Below are 5,643 nucleotides of genomic sequence, written 5' to 3'. Positions count from 1 at the left end.
GCAGCCAAGAATGTGAGGTTCTGATGGAAGCAATGACTGATTTCTCTGCAGTTGACTGATGATCTTGTGGAAGTTCTTGACGGCTTTGACTGTAGAAGGAAAATCCCCGCGGAGACTCTTCCTACAATAATTGATGAAATATCACACAAAGAACTGGTCCAAAAAATCAATCAAATCAGTCAATTTGACTCCAAAACAGAAGAAAGTCGGAAATCATCTGAAAAGATTCATCAGAGAGCTAGATGAAGGTAAACTTCAGAAATTTCTGCGGTTCTGCACTGGATCTGATCTCATAGTTACAGACAGCATCTATGTGGAATTTGAAGAAATGACAGAGTTCACGAGAAGACCAATTGGGCACATGTGGGAAGATTCTGCACATAGCTGACAGCTATGAGAACTTCCCAGATTTCCGTTCAGAATTTAATGCAGTTCTTGAAAGCAATGTCTGGGTAATGGACATTGTTTAGATTGACACAACCATTACCACAACAATCCACTGTTAAGAGTTTTTCACGTTTGATCCAATTATGCAGAATTGCGTGGACAGAATTGCAAGAAATGGTGAGCAATAGATATTTAGAACCTATTATAAGCACTTCAAGAAAGCTCAGCCTTGGCTACAAAAACTATAGTGCTATTATCCCTTGTTTCATGTGTGTGGTGCATTCACAAACTATAACAAACCGGTATACTGTCTGTTACCAATGCCAGATCCATCTCTGCCAAATTCAAGTTCTCAAGCTGCACAACACAAACCTCACTGGACAGAAACATGGTTTGGTCATGTAATTGAGGTTGAGGGCTTACATTCCAACAGCAGCATGGACTTTGGCATGCATCATCACTGTTGTGTGCAGTCAGCTATAGAATATGATGAAACTGTGTTTTTGCTCTTTTATTCATTTTTATAAGTTGAAAAATTATGCACCACCCAGGTGAAAGATGTGTGTAAACCACCATTGAATTGCAGCCAAAAGTGTAGCCAACCCCCACATCTATCTATTGACTAGAATCTCATGAAAACCACTTACTAGAAATCTGAAGTAGGGTTAATAAGTCATACAAATCCAGAATTGCAGGTATTGTTGTTTTCAGCAAATCTGATGTGTTCTCTTTCATTTTTGGACACTTTTTACTGATTATTATTGCACAGGCTCTATACAATGCAGTCTGATAATTTTGTGTTATTATTACCCACCTTGTGGATCATCATATTTGACACCAGCAATGGCAAAGGGGTGTAATAGTTCAGAAATCATTGTTCCTAATTCTCAGGTTCTCAGCTGCTGTGTGTGAAAGTATTTCCTTGCTACTAAAAGCAAGTCTGGCATATAGCTTTTTTTAATAGCTGCGTGCAGGTCTTTCATAGCATTCACTTGCCTTAAATCTACACCCTGTTTATGGATGACTCTTGAGGGTATTTTGTGATACAGACCGTGGTTAAATAGCTAATGTTACCTGAAGTGGTCTTGATCTTTTAAATTAGGTTACTGTTGTAGAAGATGTTTTGTTAAAGAGGCTATATGAGAGTATATAAGGATAAACATTTAACTTTTTTAAGCATCAAAATAAAATGGATCTTTATATACTACATTATGTAGAATTGTTCATGTAGTGACCACTTTTAGCTCATTAGCATCACTTTAGTTGAAATCTGTTAAGTAAAGCCTCTGATTGTAGCCATGTTAAATGTTACTTTTAACATTCAAATGTTAGTTTCTAAAAGACTACCCTATCTGGTTATGAGATTTAACCATCTTAATTATTTTTATTACCAAGGAAATGTTTTTAATGTAAACTTTTATTGTTAATAAAATGTTTCTTCTTTCACCACATTTGTATTCAGTATTCAATTGAATGTTGACAATGATGAAGCTCCCTGTCTGTATGGGTAAAGGTAAAAAAAAGTGATGGGATAAATGAGGTTTAAAATACATTTATTTGAGAATGTTACCAAGAATTTTATATGTTGTAGTATTCATATTTGACACAAATCAGCTGGCAATAAAAATAATTATGAAAGAAGCGTGTGGACAGTAATACACACTGCATTGTGTAGTCATTGTGAGAATAAGGCTCTGAATTTACAACAAGTAATTTAAAGATGCAGAAAAAACACCTGAATATGGTGCTGCTGAGGGTCAGACATTTCTAAGGAATATATGGAAAATGAACGCCTATATTTTTATTGATACATTTTTAGCAAAATACTTATATATAACTTAGAACAATACTAGTTGTTTTTAACCATCTCATGTTTAATTAATTTGTTCCACTGCTTAAAAGCTTTAGAACACAGTTTATTCCTCAAATACCCTCACTGCATACAGAATAGTACTTAATACATTCATTTGTCCCCATTTTATATTTCTTAAAAAACATTTCACTTAATTGCCTGTTTATAAAAATGTAGTTGTAGTTTTCTTTCAAACTTCAGTATTAGCTTGGTTGGAACCAAATCAGATTTCTGAATCACAGAGAGTTCAGACATGCCACCCTTACATTCTCAAAATTGATTAGGTATGTTATACCCATGAATAATCACACTGATGAATAACAAATTATAGATTACACTGTTCTGTCCACCATAGCAGTAGACAGTTCTCTAGAGATTCTTGATGTCCATATTATGCTTTTATGTCTTCATGTCCTTAGATGTATCCCAAATATTCAACTGTTGAAAAGCCAACAGACAGCAATGCTGAATTATTTGGTTGGGACAATGTAGTACAAACAGTTCAGGTCACCCCAACATCTTCACCATGGCTTTGGGCATGGCCCTTAGGTCCCTGAGAAGTTGGAGTAGCTGATCCTCCCTTTCTGGATGTCTTTTGTGATCCAAAACTTGTCAGTTGAATGGAGAGGCAGTGATGAGTGGGGCGAAGAGGAGGGCCAATACCTTAGAGAAAAACAGATCCAGGTATTAAATAAATCTACCACATAAACATTAAAGCTTTTTACTTTTCAGAGACAAGGACTAAAGGTGACTACAGAAAACAGTTATTTGGGAGCTAGTTAAATTAAGCTGAAAATAATATAAACACATGCAGTACTGCAACAAAATAATTATATAGAAGTTTACTTATAAATACGTTTATATTGTCATAAACTGGTTGAAGATTTACATCTTTAAAGACCTCTGTTAGTTTGTATTCAGTTCCTCTGTAGTCTATACTGCCAGTTTTCCATCTCAAACTGTATTTTGAGTTTTGCTGTATTACATGTACAGTAGTAGTACCTGCACACATTTCATTTCCTATTTAATGTGGATAGTCCAAACAAGGGTTGGCTTTGTCTGATGAAGACATACTGATGTTTCATATTTACTTCATAGAAGGTAGATGGGAACTTACCTTAATACACCTGTGACCTTTACTCCTGGAATGTCAGATCCTAAAAAGCAGACAGACATACAGTACATACACATAAGTGCACAGAAGACAGAGATGATTCAATACTTAAATAAGATTAATTATATATATATATATTTTAAACATATTTAGGGACAAACATTTTGTCTGTATTGTGCTCTATACTGGTTATGTTCTCTGTATATGTTCTGTCAGGATAGTGCTGCAGTCATCTTGAGTTCCTGCAGTTTAACAAATCAAAACATTTGGATTATACAACCAAATTGCCCCATAAATGGTAAATGGCTACATAGCACATACATACAATTGCACAATTACAAGTACATATAATTTATCCGAAGTGCTTTACGCAGCTCTTTGCCACTCAGTCACCCAATGACACACACACACACACACACACACACACACACACACACACACACAGCTTTACAACAGTACTGTGTGGGAGTACAGACCTAATGGACATGATCCATTCATCAAATATTGTGCTGTATTTCCTCTCTTAACATGATGTCCAGATCAGCTGCAGCAAGTGGATCTGCTGGAGCATCCCATCCATGTTCCTCCATTAGTAGACAACACAGGTCAAAAACCGTTTCATCGCATGGAAACTGGCCTTTGGGAGTACACGCTTCCATACACAAAGTGACCTCCTCCATGGCAATAGGTTTGAGTCTATCTTCAGCAATGTGCAACTCTGGGAATGAGTACATCACAAATGGCCGACCCGAGGCTGCGCCATCACTTGAACGTTGTTTGATTTTGTGTGAATTCCATGTGTTGACGACTTCGTCAAGTTCATCCTGCATAGAAAGCAACAGTAAATACAGACTACAAATGTGTAATATAGTTGGTCTTATAGTATGTAACTACTGCTTGTCTACACTGAGACCTAGGCTGCTGCATTGTCATTGTATGCCACCGTCAGCTACAGCACACAACAATAATCAATGTAAAAATATACAGCAATAAGCCAATAGCACCTCCACCAAACAGCAAGGGCACACAAAATGATTATGTACTGATGCATGCATACAGTAACTATAAGAAGCTCAGGATGAGGTTCTAAATAAAAACCCTGAATGCTCACTATACGTTAACAGGAAACTAGGGCTGGACCTAGTTTCTCAAAATAAATGCCCAGACAGTAACTGTATCTTAATAGGGGGCTAGTGAGTTTCATGTCTGATATTAATACAATTAAGTTCTTCTTTCAGTGTTAAGTCATTTCAACATGTTTCAGCTGTTAGCTTCTTCTGCTAATGCACTTGAGCTGTCAGCTCGAGTGTTGCATTTCAGCTTCCACATTTTTGAAACGCATTTCAGTTAATATCAGCCGGTTTCTTTGGCCATTTTTAGCTTTGCTTCAGCAATTTCTTCGGCTTTTATTCACAGCACAGATTGTGGCGGTAGCAGTGGCAGCTGGGAGATACAGCAGCAGGAGCTAAAAGCTTCCAGCTCTCACACACACTTTCTTAAGAAAATGCAAACATTGTAGTTTCAGTAATGATAGTATGTAGACAAAAATACAAATTACTTTATGGCTATTTTAGCAAACAACCCAAATGTATACTTGTATTGCTTTAAGAGGAGCTCTGGTCTCTCAGGGGAGCTGGCTCCCCAGTATTTTGAACAATCCATAAGATGCATGCTGCCCTGCTTGTAGTGCACCTTGACATTTCCTATTTAGATTATGATAATTATTATGATTATTATAGTTCAACACTATTGTATTATTATTACTACTACAATACTACTTTTATTACTGAATAATTTCAGAAGGCAAGATAAGATTTTTACCTGAACAAGATTAAGGAAACAGAATTTTATAAGACTTTTGTCCAAAAAGTCTCCTGTGAAGTGGTCATCATCCTGGAAAGTTTGAAATAAGTTCATCCAGAACTGCGCACTCTGTTTGCGGAGGGTACCCCACCGTCCCTCAATGCGCTGGTTTGCTGTGCTTCTTCCATAAAGGAAACTTCTCTCCCCTGCAAAACTGTCCGGGTGGTTTCTCCGCAAAAACATCTGCATTTCTTCTACACAACCATTTTCCGTGCCTCTGTCTGCACGAATCCTCTCTGGACATCCACCTATGCATGAAAATGTTTTGATGAAGTAACTTGCAACTACTTTAGGATCGCTGTTCGTAGTATAGGCCTCCATCCATAACACAAGTATTTCTTTATTACTGAAAGAAAGTCTGAAGTACAGTTTGATATGATCATCCAAATCTGACATTGCTGGCATTGTTGTGAGCAGCAGAACTGAT

At 36.9% G+C, this 5,643-nt stretch overlaps 1 long non-coding RNA gene across 1 annotated transcript; it reads right to left on the bottom strand.

Moving 5' to 3' along the window:
• Positions 1-2,456: 2,456 nt before the first annotated feature.
• LOC123971658 lies at positions 2,457-5,304 on the bottom strand. Its single transcript, XR_006825241.1, has 3 exons — positions 5,175-5,304; positions 3,830-4,177; positions 2,457-2,902 (listed from the first exon to the last, which is right to left on the bottom strand). It is a non-coding gene; the product is annotated as an uncharacterized LOC123971658 (long non-coding RNA).
• Positions 5,305-5,643: the final 339 nt, after the last annotated feature.

Source organism: Micropterus dolomieu, linkage group LG05 (assembly GCF_021292245.1).
Source record: "Micropterus dolomieu isolate WLL.071019.BEF.003 ecotype Adirondacks linkage group LG05, ASM2129224v1, whole genome shotgun sequence".
NCBI classification, from domain to species: Eukaryota; Metazoa; Chordata; class Actinopteri; order Centrarchiformes; family Centrarchidae; genus Micropterus; species Micropterus dolomieu.
The sequence above is the reverse complement of the archived record's forward strand: the minus strand, read 5'-3'. Positions and strand labels throughout refer to the sequence as shown.